The sequence below is a fragment of the Palaemon carinicauda genome, chromosome 43, assembly GCF_036898095.1.
Source record: "Palaemon carinicauda isolate YSFRI2023 chromosome 43, ASM3689809v2, whole genome shotgun sequence".
In the NCBI taxonomy this organism is placed as follows: Eukaryota; Metazoa; Arthropoda; class Malacostraca; order Decapoda; family Palaemonidae; genus Palaemon; species Palaemon carinicauda.
The window spans coordinates 44,607,992-44,631,793 of NC_090767.1; the positions used below are offsets into that span (position 1 = coordinate 44,607,992).

General features: G+C 48.6%; 1 long non-coding RNA gene across 3 annotated transcripts; it reads right to left on the reverse strand.

The window, feature by feature from the left end:
• Positions 1-312: 312 nt before the first annotated feature.
• On the reverse strand, positions 313-23,537 carry LOC137633596 (uncharacterized). Of its 3 annotated transcripts, none has more exons than XR_011042298.1 (5): positions 23,379-23,537; positions 19,039-19,225; positions 18,451-18,613; positions 2,409-2,709; positions 313-1,892 (listed from the first exon to the last, which is right to left on the reverse strand). It is a non-coding gene; the product is annotated as an uncharacterized lncRNA (long non-coding RNA). The 3 variants fall into 3 exon arrangements; XR_011042297.1 differs by having other exon boundaries at positions 2,608-2,709; positions 23,360-23,537; XR_011042296.1 differs by having other exon boundaries at positions 23,360-23,537.
• Positions 23,538-23,802: the final 265 nt, after the last annotated feature.

The following is a 23,802-nucleotide window of genomic DNA, read 5'->3' on the forward strand; positions in this document are numbered from 1 at the left end:
ATTAGCCAAGAATAGAAAACAATGGTTAGATTTTGGAGTGTCCTTCTCTTAGAAGAGGTGAAGATATAGGGTTCTGCCACCTCTTTCCTTTCATGTCTCTGAAGAGAAATATCTGAAATTGCTACTCTCTCTCAGTAGCTTGTGGGATAATACTGTAGGTAAGTTGGGATTAATATTTGTCTGTGCAGACCTTGGTATAATATTAGGTTTATTTTATTATTTCGTCTAAAAGACGGGATAGGTTCTGAAAGAGTTTTGAACTCATGGGCTAGTAGCAATTTGGGTATCAACCAAAGTTAAAAGTAGCACGCGTTCATTAGGCACTTCCACAAGGCTACGCATTCGAGTCAAAGCACGAATTTATCAAGTGTTCCCACGAGTGTGTAATAAGATACTGGCACGTTCAGGTTGCACACTCGCCCGCAGGGATGGTGGCATATTCTGTGACATTAGCACACACTCGTGAGGGTATGCCAATACGTGTGGTTGAGACACCTGGAGCCGAGATGTTTGTTGACATTGTTATAACTTTCGCCTTCTGAAAGGGATGTTGGGGAAGGGGAAGCCAACGTTCGTACTCTGATGAAACAGCCAAATCTTCAGTGGAATTTGTCATGGACACAACAACTGTGGATGTCCTATCACCATCCGAAGAAGATAATGGTGAATTGTCGGGCCTTTCTCTGGAGAAAGGTGATGTTGCGGGCCCCTTGGTGTACAGAGCAACCCAAACTGGTGCATACAAGCCAGGGAATAGTAAGCACCTTCCAGGATGGCTGCCTCCATACAGGGGGATATGTCTTCTCATTCAGCACAGGGGAAGAAGTTCTCAGATGAGAGTGGGGTGAAATCTTCAGCACTTTTCCTGGAGAGTCCTCCTAAAGTGAGAAGTCACCTTGGCTCTGAAAATCTAAATCAAAAGCGTGACGATCACCACTGAGCACACTCGTGGGTGGAGATGGGAATCTGAGTAGATTGGTATAATGTGGAACTAAAGATATTGGAACTTAGTCCAGTCCAGGCTGTGCTGGAGCTGAAGCCAAAGGATAAGTGTCACATAGGGACTAATGTTTGCTATGCACTAAACTAAGGGCAACCAAACATTAAAGTTTCACTAATCTGAAAATTATGGAGATAATGGCTGCACCCCCAGTTAAGAGGGTCACAGGAGGCTTCTTGCTCTCAACAGAAGAAGACAGGGAAGGGGACCCGTCCTTCTTAGCTCTCTTCTTGCAACGTGCATGGAACCTCTCCCACTGGGAGGGTGGCCACTACCACCAAATTTCACACGGCTTACCACGGCAGTTCAAGTACGAGGGGTGCGGATCAACCTGGACCCACCTTATGTTCCTCAAGGGCGACCTTCAAGACCAGGGCAAGTCAGCATAGTACTGTACCTTAAAAGCCCTTCACCTCACAAAGCACACTGAAAGAAAAAGCCCTGGAGAGAGAAAGAATCCAGCATGGGGTCATGATCGTAGCGTGGGAGATCATTTATAAATAGAGTGACTCGGCATCTCAAAGGTATAAGTGCACTAGCCAACCATGGCACTGCCTGGTAACCATACATGGTTGCCAGTTTTACATTTTTCTTTCTGGTCATAGCAAAACAACTTGGGAGTAAACCCATATAAATGACTCGGATGTTTGTATCTGCACAGGAACAAACTCATGTTATGCTGATGTTGGAAGAAGATGTTAGAACCATGGATAAAAGTGGCTACTCTACTGAAGAAGGAAAAGCTGGGCTTTGTTACCATCACAGATGACTTGAAGAGCTTGAATCCAATGATGTGGAAGCCCGATGTACGCTGGCAATATGACCACAGCAGTCTCCTTGCATTGCCTTGGTTGGGATGTGCGACTTCTTCAATTACAATTTCAAGGTCTCCCTGAAAGAAAATTTATCTTTAAGAATACAATAAAAAACAAAAGTTTAACCCTAAAATACAATATATTGTGGTGAACATATAATTTATAATCCTATGAAGAAATATGCTTAAATTATCAAGGAATAAAAATGATCAAATTATGAAGAATATTGAGCAATGCTTGACTTGGCTAAAGATAATGTTGTACAGAATACTATTAAAACTAACCCAAGGCTGGTCAAGAATAGGTAAACCTGTTCTTCACCAAAGCAGAATGGTCATAGACATAACCTGGTTATGAATATCTGATTAGCAGTAGATATTAGAATACAGTTCAATACAGTAATGTATCATAAAATAGTGTGGTCTTATTTCTATCACTAGAGAGGAATCCATTTTCTAAAAGCTCAGCAAGAAATTAATAATGACTGTAAGTAGAGTATCATTCAATACTGTATATAGACATTCTTTTAAAGGAGTTATTAAGACAGACTTATACTTATCAAAGGCAGAGACTTGAAAATAAGAAAATCTTACGGTCAAGGGAGAAGATAGAAAATGGAAGTAACCTAACCCAAAGGCCACTGAGAACCATGGATTCATAGATAATCTGCATCTCCAATGAAGTGTCTGACTCTACTGACAAAGAAGACAACGAGGGGGTCTGGAGTCACAGCAATGATGGAACCCGTTAAGCTGAGCTGCTATGGGGCTGGATGGCGATTGTCTTAGTCACCTTTGGGGGGTGAGACTCCTGACAATATGACGGGTGTTATCTCCTGCCGCAGCAAAGATTAGGACAATCAGCTTGATGCCAGAAGGCGATGACAACGTCTTCCTGAGGAATATAAAAAAGAAATTTGTGAAAAAAATATGAAATACTGCATATTGCGCTGTGCATGGAATTCTTAATCACATAAAAAAAACAGCTTACTAAGGAATGAAAAGGTTAAAACTATGAGGAATAAGAGAGATGTTTGACTCTGCTAAAGATACCACATTATTGTACTCTATAGTCTACCATCTGTCTACAGTCAATGCTCAATGGTAATACAGTATTCATTTTGATGATGCAAAAGTCTGAAACATAAGATAAACAAAAATTATATAGTCTTAGTTTAAATTACTAAGTGAATTATTTTTCAATATAAATCCCAATTGAATAAATGATAATGAATAAATGTACATTATCGTACAACTGCAATTAATTTCTATACAATCTGCTAAACCATTTAGATTTGAATATTGGGTATATATCTTGGACAATAGAAAATGGAAGAAAACTGGGGAGTAAAATGGGAAGAAAGAGAAGGGAAGAGATTCAGAGTTTGCTAAGGAAAGTAAAATAGCCCCAGGAATAAACAGACCATAAGTGCTGCGACGCCTACTCCCGCTGAGCTAGGTATGCCAAAACCAGCGTCTCCCAGAAGGAAACGTCTTTGAAATTAACCAAAACCTAAACTAACCTAACTCAGAGATTATTCTGTCCTTAGACTGACAAGGAGATATTCTATAATATTAATTTGTTTACAATTTGAGGTCATTTTATGGCCGGCCTATGAGCAGGCCAAGACAGGTTAAATACAGGTCATTGTGACAGGTTTCTTGTCAAGGTTTTGAGGGTCAAATAGAAAAAAAGCAAAGTTCGAGAAAACGGATTAACCTGAAATACCACAATAATTATTGCGAAAGTTTCATGAGCGCAGACCCCAATCGAGGGTCACACCCACCCTAGGGGTGTCAAGTACACCTCAGGGGCCTAAGATGGTTCTATTTTGGGCTGATAATATGATGCAAAATTCAAATTATATGAAATGGTGATCTCTTAGTTAATTGTCACAATTTAATCTACCCATAAATCAAATCCAATTCAGGCTATACCAACCAAAATCCCTGAGCAAGGATAAGCTATTAATTAATAGTAAAAAAGGATAAAGGCTAAATCACATCATTAAACCCATATATATTTGACCTCTTAACCTCAGTCAGCGCATCTTAGCCACTGACATTAGGTCAACCTGACCTTAAGGTAAAAACTAACCTGAAGTAGGTCCTATATACTAATGCTCTTGGGATCCTGGCTTGTATAACTGCCAGGAGGTTACCTCTGGCCCATAAACAATGTATAACGCTTACAATATCAATTAATATAAATATAATACGTCTCTGCAGCTTCGATATCCTACAGGATATGGGTTATAGGATGCCATGCACAGACGTATATACTGGACCCATAAAAGTACAAAAAACCTTTATATGAAGACAAGAATGTTTTTATTATGCTATTTTTAGACTGAAGCAACACTAAGAAAGATATATAACTTACGATATATTATAATATTAACGATTTTATTTACACTCGAAATATAAACTTATTTGAGGAAATTCTCGATTTAAAGAAAACGCGTTGTAATGATAAAGGAAATTTAGGAGAGACTTCGATAAATTTACATTTGGGTTTCATTGATGAAGTTAAGTGATTTAGTTGCCTTAATCTGAAGAATTATGTGATATAAGTTATACATACTATAACTGTAGAATAATTTTATCAATTTATACATATCTAAGGTACCAGGTTCCATAAAAAATCTCGTTTTTTGAGATTTTCAAAATATGACTAAAAGTTTTGCTGGTTTAAATCCCTTATAAAGATACCGTGTTAATAAAATCTTTATAATTAGTATATTAAAACCAATCATATACAAAATGCCTTTTACTTATTAATTTAGTATTAAATGCCCGAAATATATTTCAGATAGACTTAGCAAAATTCCCCAACATTTGTACTTGAAGTAATATTAAGTTTATTTACCCAGAGTTTGCAACGTTGTATAAAAAAAAACAGCATTGAATAATAGCGAGTATTCTTCTTCTTGGAAAATGCGATTATTAAAGAAAACATCATTAATTTTACCTACTGACTAATATTAAGTAAAGCAGGACTTTTATTAGAACTACATTATATACTTAAATAGTGGAGTAAAAATGACAAATTCGAAGATAATTTGTATTTTTCCTAGCCATACAAACCTTAGCTATTTACAAAGAGTATTACTTTTAGCGCAGCTGAAATGACGAGCCAATAGTTTTTAACGAGGGTTAATTACCCCCGCGCTAGTTAGCGGGGGGTGGGGAAGGGTAGCCTGCTACCCCTCCCCCCTCCACACACCGGTGACTTGCTTCACTTCACTTAGAGGTAGGACTTGACTTGGGGGTCAGGGATAGCGGGCACATATGTGTAAATAGCTAAGGTTTGTATGGTTAGGAAAAATACAAATTATCTTCGAATTTGTCATTTGTTCCGTAACCGAAATACAAACCACGCTATTTACAAAGGGTGACTTACCCCTTAGGAAGGGTGGAAAGTCCCCAGCCTTACTGACTTCGGCTTGCCCGGGGGCTCGATCCCTCAGTGAGCAGCACTAGAGAGAGGGAGCCCCTGTACCTCACAGGTTCCTAGCATCGCTAGGAACGAGTGGCCTACATAAGTAGTGTGACTCGTCCTATGAAGTTGACCTTGAGACCTTCAGATAGGAATTCTAGGATAGGACGTTCCCCATACCACCTCGTCAGGGTATGGGAGACGCAACAGTATTAAGCTTAATACTAGGAGCACAAAGAAGCATGGGTTACCTGCAGAGGTCGGGGTCAGCTATGCGAGGACCAGGATGCTGCTTCCCCAAGAGAGGGGAGAATGAAGAAAGAAGTAAGGGTCAGACATACTCTTTCATTCACACAGACTAAGACCGGGTAACAACGCCCCCAACCTAATGCTACTTGTCCAAAAAGGAGCCTGAGGTTAGAGCAGCTGTTGTGCAGCCACCACAGGGCCGATAGAGAACGTATCGAGGCTCCTGTGGGTCACGTCTTGCAGGTAGTGGGCTGTGAAGGTCGTTTGACGCTTCCAGACCCCAGCTTGAAGTACCTGCGTCACAGAGAAGTTTCTCTTGAAGGCCAGGGATGTAGCAATACCCCTGACATCGTGGGCCCGAGGGCGACGTGACGGAGGAGGGTCAGGATTCAGGGCATGGTGGATAACCCTTCGAATCCAAGCAGAGATGGTGTTCCTGGTAACCCTCCTCTTTGTCCTGCCTGTGCTCACAAACAAAGCTCGCACATGAGGACGGACTGCAGCCGTTCTCTTCAAGTAGTACCTCAGACACCTCACTGGGCATAGTAGCAGCTGGTCTGGGTCGTTTGTTACAGAACGGAGACTCGCGATCCTGAAAGAGTCGAACCGAGGATCCGGCACTCCAGGATTCTGAGTCTTGGCCACAAACTCAGGGACGAACCTGAACGTTACCTCCCCCATCCCCTTAAATGGGCGATGTCGTACGAGAGACCATGAAGTTCACTAACTCGCTTGGCCGAGGCCAAGGCGAGTAGGAAAGCCGTCTTCCAAGACAGGTGGCGATTGGAGGCCTGGCGTAATGGCTCGAAGGGAGGTCTCTTGAGAGACCTGAGGACTCGAACCACGTTCCAAGGAGGGGGTCTCACTTCCGACTGGGGGCAGGTAAGCTCATAGCTACGTATGAGTAAAGAGTTCTAGCGATGAAGAAATATCCACGCCCTTCAATCTGAAGGCCAAGCTTAAGGCTGAGCGATAGCCTTTCACTGCCGAGACAGAAAGGCGCATTTCTTCCCGCAGATACACAAGGAAGTCCGCTATTGCTGGAATAGTGGCATCGAGTGGAGAGATACCCCTTCCACGACACCAACCACAAAAGACTCTCCACTTCGCTTGGTAGACTCCCTCAGAGGACCTTCGCAGGTGCCGATACATTCTCTCCGCAACCTGTTGCGAAAAGCCTCTCTCCGCGAGGAGACGCTGGATAGTCTCCAGGCGTGAAGCCGAAGCGAGGCTACGGCCCTGTGAGGGACACCGGAGTGGGGTTGTCTGAGAAGCTCGTGTCGAGGAGGAAGCTCCCTTGGGAGTTCCGTCAGGAGTTGCAGAAGGTCCGGAAACCATTCCGCGTGATGTCATAGCGGAGTTACTAGAGTCATGGAACAGTTGACCGATAGTCTGGTCCTGTTGAGCACCCTTCTCATAAGACAGAATGGTGGGAAGGCGTACACGTCGATGTTGTCCCACCGTTGCTGGAAAGCATCTTGCCAGAGTGCCTTGGGGTCCGGGACTGGTGAGCAGTACAGGGGCAGCTTGAAGTTCAAGGCTGTCGCGAACAAGTCCACCGTCGGGGAACCCCACAAAGTCAGGACTTTGTTGGCTATCTGAGGATCCAAAGACCACTCGGTACTCACTATCTGCGAAGCCCTGCTCAGACTGTCGGCGAGCACATTCCTCTTGCCAGGAATGAAGCGAGCTGATAGTGTTATCGAGTGGGTTTTGGTCCACCTCAGAGTCTCTACTGCAAGATGGGATAGCTGTTGCGAAAAAGTGCCTCCCTGCTTGTTGATATAAGCCACTACCGTGGTGTTGTCGCTCATCACCACCACGGAGTGACCCGCCAGGAACCGTTGGAACTGTTGAAGGGCCAGAAAGACGGCCTTCAATTCTAGCAGGTTGATGTGCAGGCACTTTTCTGATTCTGACCAAAGGCCTGAGGCCCTCTGGTTCAGAACGTGCGCCCCCCACCCTTCTTTTGACGCGTCCGAAAACAGAGTCAATTCCGGGGGGAGGACGAGAAGACTCACTCCCTTTCGCAGGTTCTCGTCGGCCAGCCACCACCGCAAGTCCGTCTGTTCCAGAGACCCCATTGGGATCAGAATGTCCGGGGAATCGGATCCTTGATTCCACCGGGACTTGAGCCGCCATTGAAGGGATCTCATCCTGAGGCGGCTGTTTGGAACCAGACGGGCCAGGAAGGATAGGTGGCCTAAGAGACGCAACCACGATTGGGCGGGGAGTTCTTTTCGCTTGAGGAAAGGTTCCGCCACCCTCCTCAGCCTTGCTATCCGGTCGTCTGATGGAAAGGCTTTGTGGAGATTGGTGTCTATTAGCATGCCTAGATAAACCAGTCGTTGGGACGGCTGCAGAGAGGACTTCTCGAGGTTTACCACGATCCCCAGATCCTGGCAAAGATCTAGAAGCCTGTCTCGGTGTCGAAGAAGGGTCGACTCCGAGTCTGCTAGGATCAGCCAATCGTCTAGGTAACGAAGGAGACGAATGCCGTTCCTGTGCGCCCAAGTCGAAATCAGGGTGAACACTCTGGTGAACACCTGAGGAGCTGTGGAGAGACCGAAACACAGCACCTTGAACTGGTAGATCTTGTTGTCTAGGCAGAATCTCAGGTACTTCCTGGAAGACGGATGGATTGGGATCTGGAAGTACGCATCCTTTAGATCCAGTGTACACATGAAGTCTTGTGGTCTCACCGCAAGTCTGACCGTGTCTGCTGTCTCCATGCTGAACTGGGTTTGTTTGACAAACCTGTTCAGAGCCGAGAGATCGATGACGGGTCTCCAGCCTCCAGTAGCCTTCTTTACAAGAAAGAGTCGACTGAAGAAGCCTGGAGAGCCGTCCACGACCTCCTGGAGAGCACCCTTCTCGAACATGGTCTCGACTTCGGCCTGAAGGGCCAGCCCCTTTGCCGATCCCATGGCATAGGAGCTCAACGACACTGGATTCGCTGTCAGGGGAGGTTGAGATGACGTGAACGGGACGCGATAACCTTGGCCGATCACTGAGACCGTCCAAGCATCGGCCCCGTGATGTTGCCACCTGCGGACGCAACGCTGAAGGCATCCCCCCACAGGTGGACACGCAGGGGGACTGCCACCCCTAGGGCTTGCGGCCGCGGCCGCCACCCCTAGAAGTCTTGCCTCCCCTGGAGGACTTACCGCCCCTTTTGACCTTGGCTGGAAAGGGCTGGGGCTTAGACACCACTTTCTTAGCTGCCGATGCCTGTTTGGGAGCCTTACGAGGCTGTTGCTGCTGTTGTGGCGGGGCTGGAGGCTTATAGGGCCGAGTTGTAAGGGCCCTATGGAGGAGGGAGTCCGTGCTGGATTTCCTCCACCTCTCAGCCGTTCGCTCCATGTCTTGAGGCTCAAACAGGTTCTCCCCCAGAAGGGAAGCATGTCGGAGCCTACACACATCCACGGCGGGGACCTTCGGATGGAATCTCTCGGACACAGCATCGCGACGCTTCAACACCGAGTTGGCCCACAGGGTGGTAACCTGGTGCTCCAAAAACTCGATGGAGCGGGTGCCCGAGAGCAAGAAGGTCTCTAGGGCCTTCCTATTGGTCTCCTTGGACAAGTCCTCCGATCGCAATAGGATGCCCAGGGATCCTAACCAGAAGTCCAGCCACGAAGTGGCCTGCATGGCACACTTAGCGACCTTCTCGTGGTTAAGGATCTCTGCCGCCGAGAACGACACCTGCCGGGCAGAGAGTTTCTCCAAGGGAACTCCCTTCGCCAGCTCCTCCAAAGAGTGATGGAGAGGAAGAGCGAAGTTGTGCTCACCCAGGATCTCAAAATACCTCCTCTGCTGAAGGCGAGGAGGAGGGATGAGTTTGTTCCCGGCAGTGGAACGACTGGAGGAGGCAAGAAGTGCGAGCTGAGCATTGGCCCTAGCTCTGGCACTCTTCATCCCCCGAGACCAGGGCAGAGCTGCACTGGTCTTAGGGGCCTTCCGAACGTCAAACACTTCATCCAGAATCGTGTCTTTGCCTTCACAGGGGGGGATGACTGGATCCGTAAGACTGTTAAGTTGCCTTATCAGGCTTAGGACCTGCCAGAAGGCATGTTCGGACTCTTGCTGTTCTCCTCCCTGCGGGCTGGCAGCTAAGTGTCCTGCCCCAGGAATCTCTTCCTGGGGTGATACGTGGACATTCCCCTGGGTAGTCGTGGGTTCCTGACGAATCCTTGCAGAGGATTTAGGGATGGTCTTGGAATCCTTGGGTTCCCTCCTGGGAGGGATACAGGATCCCAACAACGAGGTTCGAGGGGCCCCTTCCTCACGAGACGATTCTCCTGCCTGAAGCGAAGTCTCCCCCCCTGGTGCCGAGGGGAAGACTACCGCCCCACTGGACTCACCTGAGGACGGAAAGGCCTCGTCCACGGGAGAAGGAGAGAGTACTCGTGCAGGAGAGGGGACCCTCGAGACCGACCTCTTGGGAACCAACTTCGCCCTGGGGGAAGTCAACACGAAGTCCACTCCTCTCTTTCTCTTCAGCGTAGGAGAGACAGCCGCTGGTTTGTTACCCTGGCCGGCGAGTGCTGGTTTCATAACCCTCACTAACGCCCGTGCCAGCGGACCAAACCAAGTCTGCTGCTCCAAGGACACAGAGTCCGAAATCCTCGCTAAGGAGAAAGGGATCGGGCGATCCTTTGGAGTGGACACGACGGTACCTGCCTGAAAAGAAGGTGGGGAAGAAAGCTGTACTGACCTGTCTTCGTCCTGCACTACCAACCTGTGCTTGAATGGAGGTGATCCCGAGTGCCGTCTAGGAGCACGCGTCCCTGCTGCTACCACCGGCTGTGGAATTCGCCGCGAACTATGGTCGCGCGAGGGCGAACGGTCGCGCAAAGGTGAATGGTCGCGCGGGCGCACAGGCGAGCGCGCAGGCGAGCGGTCGCGCAGGCGAGCGGTCGCGCAGGCGAGCGGTCGCGCAGGCGAGCGATCGCGCGGGCGCGCAGGCGAGTGGGCGTGAGGGTGGGCAGGTAAATGAACACGTGTCCGAGGCGACGAACGCAAGCGTTGGCGCGACGGCGAGGGATCGTGCTGCCGCATAGGTGAAGAAGATCGCTGGCGATAATGACCGCGTGATGGTAAGCGATGGCGAGCAGCATGTGTAGGTGAATGATCGCGTGATAGGGTGCGATGGTGATCAGCATCCGCAAGAGGGCGAGCGTTCAGGGTTGTGCGATGAGGAGCAGCATGCGTAGGCGGGCGATCGTGCAGGGTTGTGCGATGGCGAGCAGCATGCGCAGGTGAATGATCGCGTGAAAGGGTGCGATGGTGATCAGCATCCGCAGGAGGGCGATCGTTCAGGGTTGTGCGATGAGGAGCAGCATGCGTAAGCGGGCGATCGTGCAGGGTTGTGCGATGGCGAGCAGCATGCGCAGGTGAATGATCGCGTGAAAAGGTGCGATGGTGATCAGCATCCGCAGGAGGGCGATCGTTCAGGGTTGTGCGATGAGGAGCAGCATGCGTAAGCGGGCGATCGTGCAGGGTTGTGCGATGGCGAGCAGCTTGCGCAGGTGAATGATCGCGTGAAAGGGTGCGATGGTGATCAGCATCCGCAGGAGGGCGATCGTTCAGGGTTGTGCGATGAGGAGCAGCATGCGTAAGCGGGCGATCGTGCAGGGTTGTGCGATGGCGAGCAGCTTGCGCAGGTGAATGATCGCGTGAAAGGGTGCGATGGTGATCAGCATCCGCAGGAGGGCGATCGTTCAGGGTTATGCGATGAGGAGCAGCATGCGTAAGCGGGCGATCATGCAGGGTCGTGCGATGGCGAGCAGCATGTGTAGGTGATCGCTGGCGAGCTGGTGATCGCTGGCGAGCAGAAGGTCGACGCGTGTCCTGTGAGAGGACAGGTGGTGCGGCGCGTTCACGAGCAGGAACGGGAAGATCGCTGGCGCGTTGGCGAACATGTGTTTCTGACACACGCGCAGCACGATGTTGCGTAGCCACAGGACCAGGTGGATGGTGAGCAGGGAGTTCAGCAGGAACTAAAGGGTGGTCAGAGACCGCAGGGCGATGGTCCTCAAATGAGCGCTGACGCTCGGAAGAGAGCTGACGAGCAGGAGAGCGCTGGCAAGGGGGGCGAACATCAGGAGAGAGCCGACGAGCAGGTGAGCGTCGGCGAGCAGGAGATCGTCGATGAGCAGGAGATCGCTGGCGAGCAGGAGATCGCTGGCGAGCAGGAGATCGCTGGCGAGCAGGAAATCGCTGGCGAGCAGGAGAGCGCTTGTGCGCTAGCCCTGCTCGCGTAAGGGATGAATCCCTTAGCCCCGAAGGGACCGTTGCCCGTCGGGTGACGAGTTCTCCAGAAGGCGAAGATCCGGCAGGAGATGGTGAGCGGTCTGCAGAGAGGTTCAAGGAGGGCGGAGCAGTCGGTTGAGGCTGACGAGGAGAGTCCCCCCCGGAGGACGAAGACCCAAAAAGGCGCCTCTTAGTCCCCCTGTAAGGGGAAGGGAGGCCCTTGTGGCGTAGAGGGCGGTGAGCCTTACGGCGGAGGCGGCCTCGGGGGAGATCGTCGGGACCATCGGTCCTCCGAAGGGGAGTCTCCGTCAAAACACTTCCCTCAGAAGGAAGCTGGGCAGCAGTCGAGACCGAAGGACTCACTTCCCCCTTCGAAGGATGCACGGAAGGAGGAGGAGAGCCTTGAGCACCATCACCAGCAACAGCACCTGCGTCGGAAGGCCCAGCCACGTCGGAGGCCTCTGTCATCACGACGTCGACAATAGACAGAGGGTCTACCTCTGCTACCACCGGCGACTGTTTAACAGCGGCCCCCAACGAGACAAGGTCAATAAGAGCGACCCTGGAGGGCAAGCCCTTAAGCCCCAGGGACGACCAAATCTGTAAAAGATCATCACTGGATAAGGCATTATTATCAATAACCTCCCCCGGAGGAGGAGGGGGAACCGCCTCGCTATGGGAGGCGACGCCCTCTCCCCCCACCGAAGGTAGGGAAACAGAACAAGGGCCTGCGCTCCCACTCGGACGACTCTCCTTAGGAGGCGGACGAGGGGGAGCTTCGGAGGAGGTTTGGGCGGCGGAAGAAGAGTCCAGAGAACCTTCCTCCTTCAAGGCTAACCCCGGAGGAGAACGGTCTCTCTTGGACTTCTTCTTACGCCGACGGCCAAACCTCTCCCACTGGGAGGCAGACCACTCCCTGCACTCACGGCACATGTTATCCTGGTCGCACCGTCGGCCCCGACATTGAGGGCAGAGGGTGTGAGGATCCGTAATAACGTCCGACATGAAAGTCCCACAAGGACGGCCGGCAACTCCAGGGCATGTACGCATAGTAAATAAAAGAAAATAACTGAAGGTCAACTTCCAACTAATCACACAAGCTGAAAAGAAAAAGCAGAAAATTAAAGGCTGTCACGAAGGCGATGAACAGACACGTCTGATCACCGCCGAGCCAAAAGTGAAGTGAAGCAAGTCACCGGTGTGTGGAGGGGGGAGGGGTAGCAAGCTACCCTTCCCCACCCCCCGCTAACTAGCGCGGGGGTAATTAACCCTCGTTAAAAACTATTGGCTCGTCATTTCAGCTGCGCTAAAAGTAATATCCTTTGTAAATAGCGTGGTTTGTATTTCGGTTACGGAACAAATTATGTTTCTTTTATAGAATATCATTGCAACATCTCTATATATATATATATATATATATATATATATATATATATATATATATATATATATATATATATATATAAATAAATATATATATATATATATATATATATATATATATATATATATATATATATATATATATATATATATATATATATATATATATATATATATATATATATATATATATATATATCCAGAAAGATATGTGAAGCTAGTCATGGGTAAGATATTTATTAATAGTAAAAAAGGATAAAAGCTAAATCACGGCATTAAACCCATATATATTTGACCTTTTAACCTCAGTCAGCGTGTCTTAGCCCCTGACCTAAGGTCAACCTGACCTCAAGGTAAAAACTAACCTGAAGTAGGTCCTTTATAATTATGCTCTTCGGAGTCTGCCAGGACCAGCCAGTCGTCCAGATAACGGAGGAGACGTATGCCGTTCCTGTGCGCCCAAGATGAAATCAGAGCGAACACTCTGGTGAACACCTGAGGAGCTGTGGAGAGACCGAAACACAGCACCTTGAACTGGTAGATCTTGCTGTCTAGGCTGAATCTCAAGTACTTCCTGGAAGACGGATGGATTGGGATCTGGAAGCACGCGTCCTTCAGATCCAGTGTGCACATGAAGTCTTGCGGTCTCACTGCAAGTCTGACCGTCTCTGCTGTCTCCATGCTGAACGAAGTTTGCTTGACAAACTTGTTCAGGGCTGAGAGGTCGATGACCGGTGTCCAGCCTCCAGACGCCTTCTTTACAAGAAAGAGTCGACTGAAGAAGCCTGGGGAGCCGTCGTCGACCTCCTGGAGAGCATCCTTCTTGAGCATGGTCTCGACTTCCGCCCGAAGGGCTAACCCCTTTGCCGATCCCATGGCATAGGAGTTCAGCTGCACTGGATTCGCTGTCAGGGGAGGTGGAGATGTCGTGAATGGGACGCGATAACCTTGGCCGATCACAGAGACCGTCTAAGAATCGGCCCCAAGTTGCTGCCACCTGTGCACGCAACTTTTCAGGCATCCCCCCACAGGTGGACACGCGGGGGGATTGCCAATCCTAGCGCTTGCGGCCTCGGCCGCTGCCTCTAGGATTCTTACCTCCCCTAGAGGACTTGCCGCGCCTTCTGTCCTTGGTCTGAAAGGGCTGCGGCTTAGACACCCTTGTCTTAGTTGCCGGAGCCTGCTTCGGTGTCTTGCGAGGCTGCTGTTGCTGTTGAGGTGCCGGAGGCTTGTAGGGCCGAGATGTCAGGGCCCTCTGGAGGAGAGAATCTTTATTCGATCTCCTCCACCTCTCAGCTGTTCGTTCTATGTCCTTGGGCTCGAGCAGATCCCTCCCAGTAATGGAGGAGTGCCTGAGCCTGCAGACGTTCACGGCGGGGACCTTCGGATGGAACCTCTCGGTCACTGCGTCGCGACGCTTGAGGATCGATTTAGCCAACAGGTTAGCCACCTGGTGAGCGAGGAACTCGATCAAACGCGTGCCCGAGAGGAGGAAGGTCTCCAAAGCCTTCCTATTGCTCTCCTTGGACAGATCCTCAGAGCGCAATAGGATGCCCAGAGATCCCAGCCAAACGTCCAGCCACGAAGTTGCCTGCATGGCACTCTTCGCGACCTTCTCAAGGTTCAGGATCTCTGACGCCGAGAACGTCACCTGCCGGGCGAGAGCTTCTCGAGAGGAGTTCCCCTGGTCAGCTCTTCCACAGAATGGTGGAGTGGAAGGGCCATACTGGACCCCCCCATGATCTCAAAGTACCTCCTCTGATGTACTCGAGGAGGCGGGAGGAGTTTGAACCCGGCAGAAGAACGACCGGAGAAGGCGAGCTCGGAGAGCTGGGCTTCGACCCTGTCCCTGGTCCCTTTCACCCCTTTGGACTAAGGCAAAGCTGCGCTGGACTTAGGGGGTTTCTGGGTGCCGTAGACTTCGTCTAGCACCGTGTCCTTGCCCTCACAAGGGGCAGTCTCCGGGTCATTAAACTCGTTGAGTTGCCTCATCAAGCCTAGGACCTGCCAGAAAGCGTATTCTGACTCGAACTGGTCTCCTCCTTGCGGACTGGCAGCTAAGTCTCCGGTCCCCAAAGGCTCATCTTGGGGAGACACGTGGACGTCCTCCCGGGCTCTGGCTGGCTCTGGACGGATCCTGGATGACGATTTAGGAATCGTCTTGGAGTCCTTGGGCTCCCTCCCAGGAGGAATACAGGACTCCAGCAAAGAGGTCTGGAAGGGAGCTTCCTCGCGAGAAGTTTCTCTCCTAAGAGGAGGGGTTCCTCCCATTGGTGCCGTGGGGGACAACCCTGCCTCGCTGGACTCTCCTGAGGACGGAAAACCTCGTCCACGGGAGAAGGAGCCTTCCTGACCGACCTCTAGGGAGCCAACTTCTCCCGAGGAGAAGTCACCATGAAGTCCACTCCTCTCCTTCTCTTCAGCGGGGATGAGTCTGCCGTTGGTTTAAGTCCCAAATCAACGAGGGCAGGCTTCACAGCCTGAACCACTGCGTTCATTATGTGACGGAACCAAGGCTGACGGGTAACTGACGCCGTGTCAGTTATCCCTGCTGGAGGGAAGGGGATCTCCTGACCCTTCGGAGTGGACGCCACGGGGCCTGCCTGAAAAGAAGAAAAAGAATGTTGCATGGACCTCTCTGTAGATTCTTCCTGGTCCTGATCCTGGTAGGTAATCCTACGCTTGCGCGGTGGCGATCCAGAGACCGATCTGGAAGTCCGCGTCCCTATCAGTTGGCCGCGTTGATGATCTCTGCGAGAATGGGGATCGCGGCGGCGCTCGCGCGAAAAAGCATTCAAGGGATCGCGCGCGGGCGATTTCCGAAGCGCGGGCGGATTGCCGCGTGTAGAAGAATGCTCGTGGGTGCGTTCGCGCGCGGGCGAGATGGCGAGTGGGAGCGCAGGCGAATGGACGCGTTGGCGCGCACATGAAGGTGCGCGCGGTCGCGTAGGTGAAGGGGTGCGCTGAAAACTAGGCGACCGCTGGCAGCGCATAGGAGAATGACGATGTTCGGGCGAGAAAAGTCGCGAGCGACTTGGCGAGCGTTTGCCAGGCGGAGAGCGCTGGCGCGTTGGCGAATGCTGGCGCGTTGGCGAGCGATGTCGCGTGTACTCCGGAGAACGACGGCGCGTACCACGAACAGGAGAATGACTGCGCACAGGCGATTTATCGCGCGGGCGAGTCTTAAGAGGGCGTTGGCGCTCAGGAGAGCGTTTGCGCATAGGCGAGTGATCGCGTGGGAGCGCAGGTGATCGTTGACGCGTAGTAAGGTTACTGCGCACATCTGAAGAGATGGAGGGAGACGAACGCGCAGCCGAACGCTCACGAACAGGAGCTCTAGATGAGCGCGTGCGCTGTTGCGCCGGAGCAGAAGGCCTTGCCTAAGTCCAGATCTGGCGATCGTGGACGCGGTGGTGATCGTTGGCGCGCTGGGCGCGCATCAGGAACAGGCTGAGTAGTAGCGCGGCTGTGCACAGGAGAACGTAGGTGCGCCTTGCGCACATCAGGAACATGAGGGCGCTGTTTCACAGGAGACCTGCGAGAAGGAGAGCGCTGGCGAGCAGGTGATCGCTGCCGAGCAGGAGAGCGCTGGCGAGTTAAGTCCGAAGACTGTAACTCTGGAGAGCGCTTGTGCGCTACTGCACGCGAACGCACAGGTGGGCGCGCAGGGGAACCCTGACGCGCAAGGGACTTACCCACACCGTGAGTAGAGTCCCTTTTCCCCGAAGGGATCGGTGCCTGTTGGATGACAGGGTGAGAAGGCGCCCAAAGCGCATCTGCAGCCAGGAACGGAGAAGGCAGGTCGGAAGATCTGGCAGGCGTAGGAGATCGCGAACGATCTGCGGAGAGGTCAAGGGACGCTACTGCGACGGTCTGCTTCTGACGGAGGGGGCTCCTCCTCAGGGGAAGGATCAGGAGAGGACGAACCAAAGAGGCGCTTCCTAACTTCCTTATAGGGAGAAGGAAGTCCTCTGCTGCGGAGAGGCCAACGGGCCTTACGGCGAATACGGCCTCGAAGAAGGGCGTCCAAGTCATCAGTCCTCCGAAGAGGAGTCTCTGTCAGCGCGCTCCCCCGAGGGGGAGACCCGCCCGCAGGAGAGACCGTGGGACTCCCCTTCCCCCTCGAAGGATGTTCGGAGGGGGGCGGAGAGCCTTCAGCAACGTCCGCAACAGGCGCAGCATCAAGGGTTTGACCAGACCCGTCGGAAGGCTCTGCCAAGACAGTGTCGACAATATCCGAAGGGAATACCTCCGGTATTACCGGCGACTGTTTGACCGCAGCCCCCAACTGGATCAGGTCAAACAGGGCTTCCTTGGAGGGCGAGCCCTTAAGCCCCAAGGAAGCCCAAAGCTGGAAAAAATCATCATTAGACACAGTTTGGTCATATTCATTAAAATCCAAAATATCGTCCCCCGGAGGAGAAGAGGGAGCTGCCACGCTAAGGGAGGCAACGCCCTCTCCCGCACCCCAAGGTCGGGAAACACCACTAGGGCCTGTGCTACCACTCGGCAGTCTCTCACGAGAGACCGATCGAGTGGGAGCTTCGGAGGAGGTTCGGGCGGCGGAAGAGGAGTCCTTAGAGCCTTCCTTCTTCAAGGTTGCCCCTGAAGGAGAACGGTCTTTCTTGGACTTTTTCTTACGCCGACGGCCAAACTTCTCCCACTGGAAGGCAAACCACTTCCTACACTCACTGCAAGTATTCTCCCTCTCACACCGTTGACCTCGGCACTGCGGGCAAAGGGTGTGAGGATCGGTGTCCTCCGCTGACATGAAGGTCCCACAAGGGCGGCCAGCGAGTCCAGGGCACTTACACATAGCGATAATAACGGTCGAGGCCAATTTCCAAAACACACAGAATCTAGAAAAAGCAAAAAAACAAATTAAGGCTGTCAACAACGAGGACGAAGACAGAAACGTCTGTACATCGTCCGAGCCAAAAGTGAAGTGAGACAACTCACCAGTGTGTGGGGGGGAGGGGTAGCAAGCTACCCCTTCCCTACCCCTGCTAACTAGCGTGGGGGTAGTTAACCCTTGTTAAAAATCTAATGGCTCGTCATTTCAGCTACGCTGAAAGTAATACCCTATGTAAATAGCATGGTTTGTATTTCGGTTACGGAACAATGGAAAATAAAGACAATGAAAAATTTCAAAACAATATGACAGCAACGGTATATTATTTCCAAGCCAAATCCAAACCAACTCAGAGGAGTCTTTCTGTAATTATAGAGGATTTCTCGCAAACGTTGTACCGAAGACAAAGGTATACATCGTAAGAAAGTTTCCTTCAAAGTAAATATAAAATGACTCACCCTCTTCACAGTAACTTTCTCTAAAGGCGTAGCCAACGTATGAACCTTGCGGACGGCTTTTTCCAACTCTGGCAAACCGATACGTTTTAAAATGTCCCCCGTCTTTACTTGGGCGGCGCCTTCCCTGGTCGAGAAGCAGACGCTTCGAGGTGCTGCCCCCATTCTGGATATGAGATAAATAGAAAATGGAACAAGCATAAATGAGACTTGTATATTTTGACATTGAAATAAAGCTTTAATATCTAACTCCAACACATATGAATGCGCTCAACTGACAAACTACATAAGGTATAAGAAGCTGTTTGTAAGTCAAGTGTTTAAACATTTTCAGTTGCAAAAGACAACAAATAGACGCGTTTCATATTGCAAATGTCATCTTGCATTGAATTATAAAATGATGTTTTATTAAAAGTGTTTCATTATGAACTATGGATAGGATTTCACTTGGATTTGTGGTGGCATCTCTGAATGTTGAGGACCATCTCAGTTTTCAAATCCACAAGCTACCAATATTCGTATTTCCCATCAAGTAACAGCCCCACGATGGTAACACGTCCTTTCAAAAACGCAAAAGAAACTGACAATCACCACTTCTTCTTGCTCATCTTCCCCAATGTCATGAATGAGGTTGCTGTGCGCTCTCTCGTCCTCGTTCTCCTGTTCGTCGTCGCTCCCGGCCAGGTCCTCCTCGGCCAGGTCCTCCTCGGCCAGGTCCTCCTCGGCCAAATCCGCCGGGCCGGTGATGGAGAGACTGGCATCCTCTTCCTCCTTTTTCCTGCCAAGAAAATGGTAAAATTATAAGTTGTCAGGGCTATGGAGGCCATTCAACATAGGAAAAGAGTGGAGGGAAACCGGGGAGTCAAATCTAACATGTTAAGCAATGAGAAGGAAAAGAGGTAACTATTATCATTATTATTATTAGCTGAGCTACAACACTAGATAGAAAAGCAGGATGCTATAAGCCCTATAAAGCCTCCAACAGGTAAAATTAGCCCTGTGAGGAGAGGAAATAAGGAAATGGATAAATTACAAGAGAAATAATGAACAATTAAAATACCTTTACGAACAGTAACAACATTAAAATAGAACTTTCATAAACTATAAAAAGAGATTTATGTCAGCCTGTTCAACACCAAAACATTGGCTGCAAGTATGTACTGTTGGTGCTACCCACTTACAAGCTCATCTATGTACTGTCCTTTAGAAACATTTTGACAAAATTTAGATTAGAAATAACTTGACTCTAGGTAAAACTTAATACAGTAATGATTCAATAATAATAAAACAATTTAATGATACCACAGCATTAAAATTCTTAAATCACTCGAGGCTGACCCGAAGGTTTTGATTTGATCTAAACTACACATATAAAGTATTCATCTTCCTAATGTACATATTGTGCATATTAATTAATATATGATGAATTTGAAAATAATTTGTAGTTTTCCTTCCTACAGAAACTTGAGTTCTTTACATAGGATGGATTATCAACGAAGCTGGAGTATATGACTATTAAAGTTTTATAATAGTTACCCAGCTGTAAGCAGGTTCTGCTTGCTCACTGAGAACTCACTCTGATTGCAGCCGGGACTTCCAGTAGGTAGGTGATGGTGGGAGAGTACAAGTAAAGGACTTGGGTTCGTTTAGTTAGGAAAAATGCAAATCATCTCAAACTTTTGCCCTTTACGTAGGAGATTCCTCTTTAGGTGAGAGGAAGACCATATTGAAACTGGATGGCTACTTATCCTGGGTTACCAAAACACAGGACCTTATGAGCAGTGCAGAGTTGAGGTTCTTTACACCTCGTGCACAGGTGCAATACAGGCTGCGGAGCAGAATATCTGTGTGTGTTAACCTTGAGGCATATATATATATCAATGGGTTTGCCTGGTTACAACATACTCCCCCTCGTAAGGAGTGTGTGAAATGACACTCCTAGTCTATATAATAGAACAGCTGCAGGCTAAGTGGGGTTTACCTTCAAGAGAATCGATTCCAGCTGACAGGGTTTCCAATGCTGTGCCCAAAAGAGAGAAGAGGATGAAAGGAAAGGAAAGGACCAGTCAACCTTCCCTTTCATCCAAGTGTACCACGTAACCTCCGCCCCCAATCCGATGCTCATGGTCCTGTGAGAGGAGCCTGGGCAGCTATACCACCAACCGTGTAGCTACTACAAATCCCAGCGCAAAGACGTCTAGGGCCCTATTGGTTAATTACCGCAGATGATGGGCTGTAAACGTGGTCTGTCATTCTCAAAGAATGCCATGGTCGTGCTGACTCCTCTGACAACACGAATTTTAACCCGTGTTTTCCTTTGGGCAGAAGGTGAGGGTGATGAATGAGTTGTTATCATCATCATCTCCTCCTACACCGAGTACAGTCATTGAATTTCCTTAGCCAAGGGGAGATTGTATTTAGTGACCTTTACTCTCCCTGTGATGGTGACATTGCAAGTGCCATGGATTTATCAGTGTCTGTTTAAAGTAGCACTTTAGTGGGCCTCCAAAGGACACAAGAGCAGCTGATCAGAATTGTCGGTTATTGTTCCAAGACTCATGACCTGAAGCAAAGAAGACCTGGAACTGGGAACTGACGGATTCTGGGATTCAGCTTCAACCTCCGGGTAGGAGGAGGACAAGACCTATCTCCGGCATTCAACATGAGCGAAGCTAAAAGTGCAAACGGGAAGTTCTCTAATCTGTTTCGAGGATTATAAGGAAAAGAAAAAAAGTTTTTGAGGGTAAGATTCCTGACGGAGGAAAGCCTCAGTCAGGGTCTGGTCCCAATCAGCAGTACTATATATGTGTTGCTTCCAATTTAGAGCTCTTGTGAACAGGTCGATTGCTGTGGAATTCCATAAAGTCAGGATCCTGAGGATGTGGCGATCATTTTGATCCAATGATCTGCATCTCCCTCCTCAGCTTGGCCGTCACAATGTTCTTCTTTGCCTGGAATAGAGCAGGCCGTCAGAGAGATAAGAGTTCAGCACCGCCCACCCAGGAATTTCTGTTGCTAACTGGCAAAGCTGAGAGATATTGTACTGCTTTTTTGATAACAGGGCCTATGTCCCTCTGGTGGAGTTGTCGTCCATCGGCACAACCGAGTGCCAAAGCGCTGGAACGCGAGGAGAGTTGCTCAATGTTCCGACATGTTGATATGGCATCGACATTGTCTCACCCACCCACCATACCAGGTACTGTAGTCTGAAATCCTCCCCTATCAGAACTAATGACGGAGGAGGGAGGCTGTCTTGTGCAGGTGGAGACGACCATTCGGAACGAGACGTCCCAAGGTTGACAGATGATCCAGCATCTTATGCCAAGGCTACAGGGTGTACTGCAATAGCAGATAGAGCTGTTGATTGAAAGGGATATTCACCTCTCAAAAGTGTACAAGTAGACAATTACTGCAATGAAAAATTATAGTTCAACATTAAGGTTTACAATTACCATAATGAGCTACGATAATTCTTTATTAAGGTAAAACCAAAAGCAAAGTCGATAGCTATTTGCCACAATTAAATGTAAATACTTACCGATACCACTATTAGTAACCATCAAAATCTCCTATCATTCTCCCTAACCTAGGATATCTAGTCTTTATTCACTCACAGTTTAACTCGCTACCCTTACAAAGTCATCAATGATTGTGAGCAGTCGCCTCACTAGCCCAAAGCAGACTTAAAATTAGACAGCCGACTTGGTGAGAGATAATTACCAACCGCCTTTGTATTTTGTTGGGACAGACGAAAAACCAAATTTTACAGACACAAGAACATCACCTAACCAAATGTTTCCTACCTAACCTCACCTGAGGTTCTCCACCTAACCTAACCTAGGAGCCGTATCCTTAGACTCCCGCACTCTCATCTTACCCTGTCCCAACAAACTACATTCACCCCTAAAAACCGGTATAGATTTACTGTAGTATGATATATTAACCCTTTTACCCCCAAAGGACGTACTGGTACGTTTCACAAAACTCATCCCTTTACCCCCATGGACGTACCGGTACATCCTTGCAAAAAAATGCTGTAAAATTTTTTTTTTCATATTTTTTATATTTTTTTTTTGAGAAAATTCAGGCATTTTCCAAGAGAATGAGACCAACCTGACCTCTCTGTGACAAAAATTAAGGCTGTTAGAGCAATTTAAAAAAAATATACTGCAAAATATGCTGGGAAAAAAATAACTGGGGGTTAAGGATTGGAAATTTCCAAATAGCCTGGGGGTAAAAGGGTTAATAAAGATATTACGGTATTTTGAACGGTTCTCATAAGAACACTTGGGGAAAAGTGTTTTTCTTTCAAAATATGGACGTTTTAATAATCTAGAAGTTATGACTGATAAACCACATTATAAAATGGAAGTAAAAATAAGAACACGGACCCTTTGTATATCAGCGGTCAGTTTCTCCCGATTTGATTAAATATGGACATCAACTAGCCTAGACTTTCCCCCCCCCCTTAACTTAACCTACAAGCCGTGTCCTTACGTACTCACCTAACGGGGGGGGGGGGGGGGGGTTAACGGCCCCCTCAGACCCCCTCTTACACTGCCATATTCTACGTTGGCCATAATAATACAGGTGGCCGCTATCATACATACACCTCAAAGAACACTACCTAGCTTGAGGTTCCTCACCTTAGCTATTAACCTATGGGGTGAACCGACCCGCAATGACCAAATCGTTACCTTAACCTAACTTAGTCTATAGAACTTGTGAAATACATATTTCTAGCAATTATAACCATTAAAATATTACACTACATTAAATTAAAACCACAATTAGTCACAAAAGCATCATTGAACGGAAACACGGTCAAATAACGTAATCTTAGGGGAGTTGCCACTCAATATTTTAAATGATCTATTTATTATTAAATAAACACAAATATCACTATACTAACCACAAAGTTGAAATCTTACTTTCGTCATCTCGTATATTTATGTATATTTATTTATATTTGTCTAATGAATATTTCTTAAAACGATAAAAACATTTTATGGAAACTGGCTGCGACAGGAGGCAGATGTTTTGGTTACCGTAGTAGTAACAGCTGATAAACACAAGTGACTTTTGTAACGGCTCTCCTCCGACTGAGTCCACATGAGCAAGAACTCAAAAAAGGAGTAAAAAGTAAAGTAGCAAATGAAATTAAAAGAAAAGTAGAAGAAAGCCGAGATGAAAGAACTCAAAAAAGAAGTAAAATATAAAGTGGAAAAGGAAATTAAAAGAAAAGTAGAAGAAAGCCGAGATGAAATAACTCAAAAAAAGAATTAAAATATAAAGTGGAAATGAAATTAAAAGAAAAGTAGAAGAAAGCCGAGATGAAAGAACTCAAAAAAAAAA